Below are 9,713 nucleotides of genomic sequence, written 5' to 3'. Positions count from 1 at the left end.
CCCCAGGTTGGAAGGCACTCAAAAGATGGCTGGGAAGAGCTCCCTCCTCAAAGTAGAGTCGACCTTAATGATGTGGATGGAGTAAAGCTTTCAGGACCTTCATTTGCTGATGTGGCCTGACTTAAAATGAGAAGAAACAGCTGCAAACATCCACTAATAATTGGAACCTGGAATGTACGAAGTATGAATCTAGGAAAATTGGAAATCATCAAAAATGAAATGGAACACATAAACGTTGATATCCTAGGCATTAGTGAGCTGAAATGGACTGGTATTGGCCCATTTTGAATCAGACTATCATATAGTCTACTATGCTGGGAATGACAACTCGAAGAGGAATGGTGTTGCATTCATCGTGAAAAAGAACGTTTCAAGATCTATCCTGAAGTACAACACTGTCAGTGATAGGATAATATCCATATGATTACAAGGAAGACCAGTTAATACCACTATTATTCAAATTTATGCACCAACCACCAGGGCCAATGATGAATAGAAGGTTTTTATCAGCTGCTGCAATCTGAAATTGATCGAACATGCAATCAAGATGCATTGATAATTACTGGTGATTGGAATGTGAAAGTTGGAAACAAAGAAGAAGGATCAGTAGTAGTATCACGGCCTTGGTGATAGAAACAATGCCAGAGATCGAATGATAAAATTTTGCAAGACCAACAAATTCTTCATTGCAAATACCTTCTTTCACCAACATAAACGTAGACTATACACATGGACCTCACAAAATGGAACAAAGAGAAATCAAATTGACTACATCTGTGGAAAGAGATGATGGAAAAGCTCAATATCATCAGTCAGAACAAGGCCAGGGGCCAACTGTGGAACAGACCATCAATTGCTCATATGCAAGTTCAAGCTGAAACTGAAGAAAACCAGAGCAAGTCCGCGAGAGCCAAAATATGACCTTGAGTATATCCCACCTGAATTTAGAGATCATCTGAAGAACAGATTTGATGCATTGAATACTAGTGACCGAAGACCAGATGAGTTGTGGAATGACATCAAGGACATCATCCATGAAGAAAGCAAGAGGTCATTGAAAAGACAGGAAAGAGAAAAGACCAAGATAGATGTCAGAGAAGACTCTGAAACTTGCTCTTGAGCATCGAGCAGCTAAAGCAAAAGGAAGAATTGATGAAGTAAAAGAACTGAGCAGAAGATTTCAAAGGGCCTCTAGAGAAGACAAAGTAAAGTATTATAATGACATGTGCAAAGAGCTGGAGATGGAAAACCAAAAGGGAAGAACACCCTCGGCGTTTCTCAAGCTGAAAGAACTGATGAAAAAATTCAAGCCTCAAGTTGCAATAGTGAAGGATTCCATGGGGAAAATATTAAATGATGCAGGAAGCATCAAAAGAAGATGGAAGGAATACACAGAGTCATTATACCAAAAAGAATTAGTCAATATTCAACCATTTCAAGAGGTGGCATATGATCAGGAACCGATGGTACTGAAGGAAGAAGTCCAAGCTGCTCTGAAGGCATTGGGGAAAAACAAGGCTCCAGGAACTGATGGAATATCAGTTGAGATGTTTCAACAAACAGATGCAATGCTGGAGGTGCTCACTTGTCTATGCCAAGAAATACGGAAGACGGTTTCCTGGCCAACTGGCTGGAAGAGATCCATATTTATGCCTATTCCCAAGAAAGGTGATCCAACCGAATGTGGAAATTATAGAACAATATCATTAATATCACTCAAGCAAAATTTTGCTGAAGATCATTCAAAAACGGCTGCAGCAGTATATCGACAGGGAACTGCCAGAAATTCAGGCTGGTTTCAGAAGAGGACATGGAACCAGGGATATCATTGCTGATGTCAGATGGATCCTGGCTGAAAACAGAGAATACCAGAAGGATGTTTACCTGTGTTTTATTGACTATGCAAAGGCATTCGACTGTATGGATCATAACAAACTACGGATAACACTGCAAAGAATAGGAATTCCAGAACACTTAATCGTGCTCGTGAGGAACCTGTGCATAGATCAAGAGGCAGTTGTTTGGCAGAACAAGGGGATACTGATTGGTTTAAAGTCAGGAAAGGTGTGCGTCAGGGTTGTATTCTTTCACCATACCTATTTAATCTGTATGCTGAGCAAATAATCTGAGAAGCTGGACTATATGAAGAAGAATGGGGGCATCAGGATTGGTGGAAGAGTCATTAACAACCTGTGTTATGCAGATGATGCAACTTTTCTTGCTGAAAGTGAAGAGGACTTGAAGCACTTACTAATGAAGATCAAAGACCACAGCCTTCAGTATGGATTACACCTCAACATAAAGAAAACAAAAATCCCCACAACTGGACCAATGAGCAACATCATGATAAACGGAGAAAAGATTGAAGTTGTCAAGGATTTCATTTTACTTGGATCCACAATCAACAGCCATGGAAGCAGCAGTCAAGAAATCAAAAGACCCATTGCATTGGGCAAACCTGCTGCAAAGGACCTCTTCAACGTGTTGAAGAGCAAAGATGTCACCCTGAAGACTAAGATGTGCCTGACCCAAGCCATGGTATTTTCAGTCACATCATATGCATGTGAAAGCTGGACAATGAATAAGGAAGACCGAAGAAGAGTTGACGCTTTTGAATTGTGGTGTTGGTGAAGAATATTGAATATACCATGGACTGCCAAAAGAACGAACAAATCTGTCTTGGATGAAATGTGGCCAGAACTCTCCTTAGAGGCAAGGATGGTGAAACTGTGTCTTGCATACTTTGGACAGGTTGTCAGGAGGGAGCAGTCCCTGGAGAAGGACATCATGCTTGGCAGTGTACAGGGTCAGCAGAAAAAAAGAACACCCTCAATGAGGTGGATTGACACAGTGGCTGCAACAATGAGCTCAAGCATAACAAGGATTATAAGGATGGCACAGGACCGGGCAGTGTTTCATTCTGTTGTGCGTAGGGTCGCTATGAGTCGGAACCAACTCGACAGCACCTAACAACAACAACAAAGTTCAATATCCTAGGCATTAGTGAGTTTAAATGGACATTTCGAATCAGACAATCATATGGCCTACTATGCCAGGAATGACGAATTGAAGAGGAATGGGGTTATATTTACTGCCAAAAAGAACATTTCGAGATCTATGCTGAAGTACAACGCTGTCAGTGATAGGATAAGATTCATATGCCTACAAGGAAGATGAGTTAATACAACTATTATTCAAATTTACACATTATATTGGTTATCTAGTGCTGCTATAACAATAACAGAAATACCGTAAGTGGATGGCTTCAACAAACAGAAGTTTATTCTCTGACAGTCTAGTAGGTTAGAAGTCCGAATTCAGGGTGTCAGCTCCAGGGGAAGGCTTTCTGTCTGTGAGCTCTGGAGGGAAGTTCTTGCCATCAATCTTCCCCTGGTCTAGGAGCTTCTTGGTGCAGGAACCTCAGGCCCAGAGGACGTGCTCTGCTTCCAGTGCTGCTTTCTTGGTGGTATGAGGTCCCGGTATCTCTCTGCTCACTTCCCTTTCCTTTTATCTCTTATAAGATAAAAGGTGGTACAGTCACACCCCAGGGAAACTCCCTTTACATTGGACCAGGAATGGGACCTGAGCAAGTGTGTTACATCCCACCCTAATCCTCTTTATCATAATCTAATCTTGCCTCATTAACCACAGGTAGAGGTTATGGTTTACAACACACAGGAAAATTATATCAATCGTAAAATGGAGGACAATCATACAATACTGGGAATCATGGCCCAGCCAAATTGATACACATATTTTTGAGAGACACAATTCAATCCATGACATACAGCAAACACTAATGACAAAGATGAGGAAATGGAAGATTTTTACCAACTTCCACAGTCTGAAATTGATCAAACATGCAATCAAGATGCATTGATAATTACCAGTGATTGGAATGCAAAGTTGGAAATGAAGAAGAATCAGTAGTTTTATAATATGGCTTTGGTGGTAGAAACAACGCCAGAGATCGCATGACAGAATTTTGCAAGACCAACAACTTCTTCATTGCAAATACCTTTTTCAGCAACATAAACAGCGACTATACACATGGACATTGTTAGATGGAAAACAAAGGAGTCAAACTGACTACATTTGAGGAAAGAGATGATGGATAAGCTCAATATCTTAAGTAAGAACAAGGCCAGGAGCCAACTGCAGAGTAGACCATCAATTGCTCATATGTGAGTTCAAGTTGAAGCTGAAGGAAATTAGAGCAAGTTCACTATAGCCAAACTACAACCTTGAGTATATTCCACCTGAATTTAGAGACTGTCTCAAGAATAGATTTGACCCATTGAACACTAATGACCAGATGAGTTGTGGAATGACATCAAGGACATCATACACACAAAAAAAACAAGAGGTCATTAAAAAGGTACAAAAGAAAGAAAAGACCAAAATGGATGTCAGAAGAAACTCTGAAACTTGCTCTTGAACATCAAATAGTGAAGAAATGAAGTGGAAGAGCTGAACAGAAGATTTCAAAGGGCAGCTCAAGAAGACAAAGTAAAGTATTATAATGACATGTGCAAAGACCTGGAGATAGAAAACCAAAGGAGAAGAACACGATCAGCATTTCTCAAGCTGAAAGAACTGAAGAAAAAATTCAAGCCTCGCGTTGCAATATTGATGGATTCTACAGGGAAAATATTGAGGCATCAAAAGAAGATGGAAGGAACACACAGAATCACTGTACCAAAAAGAATTGATTATATTCAACCTTTTGAAGAGGCAGCATATGATCAACCAATGGTACTGAAAGAAGTCCAAGCTGCACTGAAGGCACTGGCGAAAAACAAGGCGCCAGGAATTGAGGGAGTACCAACTGAGATGCTTCAGCAAACAGACACAGCACTGCAGGTGCTCACTTGTCTATGTCAAGAAATTCGGAAAACAACTACCTGGCCAACCAACTGGAAAAGATCCATATTTGTACCATGCCAAAGAAAGGTGATCCAATAGAATGCAGAAATTATCAAACAGTATCATCAATGTCACACACAAGTAAAATTTTGCTGAAGATCATTCAAAAGCAGTCTTAGCAGTACATCAACAGGAAGCTGTCATAAACTCAAGCCAGACTCAGAAGAGGATGTGGAATGAGGGATATATATCATTGCTGATGTCAGATGAATCTTGGATGAAAGCAGAGAATACCAGAAAGATGTTTATCTCTGTTTTACTGACTATGCAAAGGCATTCAACTGTGTGGATCATAACAAATTATGGATAACATTATGAAGAGTAGAAATTCCAGAACACTCAACTGTGCTCATGAGGAACCTGTGCATAGATCAAGAGGCAGTTGTTAGAACACAACAGATACTGACTGATTTGTTTAAAGTCAGGAAAGGTGTACATCAGGGTTGTATCCTTTTACCATACTAATCCAATCTGTATGTTGAGCAAATAAGCTGAGAACTGGACTCTATGAAGAAGAATGGGGCATCAGGGTTGGTGGAAGACTCATTAACAACCCATGATATGCACATTATACAACCTTACTTGCTGTGAGCGAAGAGGAATTTAAGCACTTACTGATGAAGATCAAAGGCTACAGCCATCAGTATAGATTTTACCTCCACATAAAAAAAAAAAAATCCTCACAACTGGACCAATAAGCAACATTATGATAAACAGAAAAAATATTGAAGTTTTTAAGGATTTCATTTTACTTGGATTCACAATCAATGCCCATGGAAGCAGCAGCCAAGAAATCAATGTGTTGCAGCAAAAGACCACTGCAAAGTGCTGAAAGCAAAGATGTCACTTTGAGGACTAAGGTGCGCCTGACCCAAGCCATGGTATTTTCAATTACCTCAGATGCATGCAAAAACTGGACAATGAATAAAGAAGGCCGAAGAAGAATTTATGCCTTTGAACTGTGATGTTGGAGAATATCGAATATACCATGGACTGCCAAAAGAGCAAATGAACCTGTCTTGGATGAAGCACTTCCAGAACGCTTCTTAGAAGCAAGGATAGCGAGGCTATTTCTCACATACTTTGGCCATGTTATCAGGAGGGACCAGTCCCTGGAGAAGGACATCATGCTTGGTAAAATAGAGGGTCAGCATCAAAAAGGAAGACCTTCAGTGAGATGGACTGACACAGTGGCTGCTCAAGCATAACAAGGATTGTGAGGATAGCGCAAGACTGTTCTGTTGTACCTAGGGTTGTTATGAGTTAGAACCAACTTGATGGCATCTAACAACGACATAGTATAAAATGCCAGAAACCGTATTATAAAAATAAAGTATTCAAAAACAGCAAGCTAAACACCACTTAGAAATTAAGAGAATCCAACTAATCCTGAAAAGTTGAAAATTATATAATATTATTTGATGTATTTTAAGTAGAATCTAAAATGACACTGTAACTGTGGTATCATTGTTAAAATATCCGTTTGTTTTTATGTAATTTCCCCAGCTCTTTTATCCTCTTCACAGTGGCATCGCTAGAGGGGTGTGGGGGGTGCAGACCACACCGGGTAACACTGTCGGAGTGACACCAAAGTAATCGTCCATAAAATTTTTGTGCAATGTTTCAGCAGAAATTTATTATTTTGTATAGAAATATCCCTGTAATTAGTTATAAGAACAAAAACATTTTTCGTAAGCCCAGCTTACATGTATCAATAGACCTACAAAGCTAAAATTCTATGGTAATTTACTTTTTGAACCTTCTAACGAGCTGTGATCGGAGCTGTCATTATTATCCAATTAGAGTGACGCTTCAAATCACGTGGTTTCATCTACACATGCTACAAGCACGTGCTGTTGTTTTTATTGCTGCTGGTGTTTTGATTGTCACTGATTTTATCAAATTTTCTGGAGTTTTAGCTACAACATTGTGGTAATTAGTATTTGTGGACCTATATCAATAACTTTTTTGAGAATGCAGTATTAATTAAAGGAAAAGAAGGAATGATATACAAGAATTACAATTTACGAGTAACATTAGTACAAAAAAACATTAGTGGGAATTCTGTGTGGTCTGGTATAGGAGGAGGCCCACGGTGGGGGTGACATCATGAATAACTGCACTGGGTAACGCCACCCTAGTGACACCACTATCTCTATGCCACATAATCCATTGCTATCAAGTCAATTCCGACTCACAGTGACCCTATAGGATGGAATAGAACAGCCCCAAAGGGTTTCCAAGGCTGTAAATCTTTACAGAAGAAGACTGTCACGACTTTCTCCCGTGGAGCAGCTGCTGGGTTTGAACTGCCAATCTTTCAGTTAGCAGCTGTGTGCTTTCACCACTATACCACCAGGGCTCCCCCTATATCACATAGGGAGATAGCAAAGAGAGCATAGAAAGCTGGCCACAAATATTTTCCTCTGACTCCTTCATTTTCAAATTACCTGGTCTTCATTTAAAAACTTGTCCATCTTTTAAAAATTTGTGTGTGTATTTGGAGGGAACTGCAATCATTTTATTAATGGTTCCACTTTTGTTTCAAAGAATGCATCTCCAGACTTTCTTTTGTGTTTAACTTCCTTATATATAGGTGGCAATTACCAGGCAGAATAACCTCATTCAGGTATTTTAAAACAGTATTATTGAGATATAATTTACATGCCATATGTGGTGCAATGGATCTCTTTTATGACCATGGCGTTGTAACTCAAGACTTGCATTTGCCTTGTGCAAATAAGGCAATTGTGCCTTACCAAGGGGATTGGTCAGTTTTACCTTAAAAGAGAGCCAATTCCAGAGCAGAGAGAAGATCCCACCAGCACCAAGGAAGAAGAGCCAGCGTATCCTTTGGATTTGGGATCCCTGTGCTGAGAAGCTCCTGGAACCAGGAGACCAAGAAAGAGAGCGGGCTATAACCCTAAAGACAAGAGAAGCAGTGGCAAGAGAGACCTCAGGAAACTGAGCAATGAGCTTCCGAGCCTACAGAGCAAGAAAGCTGAGTGCCTGGGGTACCTCTGGGGACTTATTGGCAGGGGCTAAAACAGCTTTGTAACACTTGCCTGTGCAGGGCAGAGGTCTAGGGCCAGAGACGTGCCTGTGAGCACAGCTGGGAAGAAACTACCCTGATGAAAGAACGGTATCCTTGGTGTTCCTGAGCCTAAGCTGTAACCTGTTACTTCCCTAATAAACCCTATAAATGTGAGTATTGTCTGTGAGTTCTGTGTGGCCATTGCAATGAATTACCAAACCCAGCACAGAAGTAGAGAGTGCCATGGGAGGGACAGTTGTTGTAAGAATTGGTAAAGATGGTGGAGAGAGGAAGCATGTCTGAACTTCGCCTGGTAGGAATCAGCCTTGGGCTGTTGATCTTGATTCTCCTTCCCCCTTGTAAAGAGAGAGGAGGTCAGACTGTGCCCCGGACCATTTTTATACCATAAAATTCTCCCATTTAAAGTGTACAATTTAATGGTTTTTAGTATACTCAGAACATAATACAATCGTCACCACTCTAATTTTAGAATAGTTTCATCACCCCCAAAAAGAAACCTCATGCCCTTTAGCAATTACTCCTCATTTCCGCATTTTCCTGCTCTCTGGGAAACAACAATCTACTTTCTATCTCTATGAATTTGCCTATTCTGGACATTTCATGTAAATTGAATCATACATTACATGGACTTTTGTGTCTGATTTCTTTCACTTAGCATATTTTTGAGGTTCATCCATTTTGTAGCACATATCGGTGCTCTATTCCCTTTTATTGCCAAACAATATTCTATTGTATGGTCATGCACATTTTATCCAACATTTGATGGACATTTGGATTATTTCCATCTTTTGGCTTTTATGAATAGTGCTGTTATGAACATCCATGTACAAGTCTTGTGTACACATGTTTTCATTTCTTTTGGAAGGATACCTAGGAGTGGAGTTGCTAGGTTGTAGAATTTAACATTTTGAGATATTGTCAGACTATTTTCCAAAGTGGCTACACCATTTACATTCCCACCAGTGATATGTAAGTGTTCCAGTTTCTCCAGATCCTTGCCAACAAGTGACTTTCTGATTTTTTTTTTTTAATTATAGTCATTCTAACCAAATCAGTTGCCATTGAGTCAGTTTCACCTCACATAGACCCCATGTGTGTCCGAATATAACTGTGCTCCATAGGGTTTTCAAAGGCTGATTTTTTTGGAAGTAGATTGCCAGGTCTTTCTTCTGAGGTGCCTCTGGGTGGGACTCAAACCACCAAACTTTCGGTTAGCAGCTGAGCAAGTTAACCATTTGCACCAGATAGGGACTCCATAGCCATCCTAGTGAGTGTGTAGTGGTTTCTCATTGTGGTTTTGATTTGCATTTCTCTGGTGATTAATGATGTTGAGTATCTTTTCATGTGCTTAATAGCATTTTGTGTAACTTCTTTGGAAAAATACCTATTCAAATCCTTTACCCATTTTAAAATTGTATTGTTTGTCTTCTTCTTATTGAGTTGTAAGAGTTCTTTATGTATTCTGGATACTAGGCCCTTATCAGTCTTTGATTTGCAAATACCTGTATCAGATTATACCTATGTGTGTGCATATTCCAATTTATAAAATCTTTTTTTAAGAACAGTGATATATATTTATTAATGTTTCCTAACTTTTATGACTGCACATAGAAGGCAGTAAATCAAGCAGTAATTATAATAATTACACATAATTACTGAGCACTTGGTACAGGTTGAAGCCGTTGTTGTAGTTGTTGTTGTGTGTCATCAAGTCGATTCTAACTAATAACAA

Source organism: Elephas maximus, chromosome 3 (genome assembly GCF_024166365.1).
Source record: "Elephas maximus indicus isolate mEleMax1 chromosome 3, mEleMax1 primary haplotype, whole genome shotgun sequence".
NCBI classification, from domain to species: Eukaryota; Metazoa; Chordata; class Mammalia; order Proboscidea; family Elephantidae; genus Elephas; species Elephas maximus.
The sequence above is the reverse complement of the archived record's forward strand: the minus strand, read 5'-3'. Positions refer to the sequence as shown.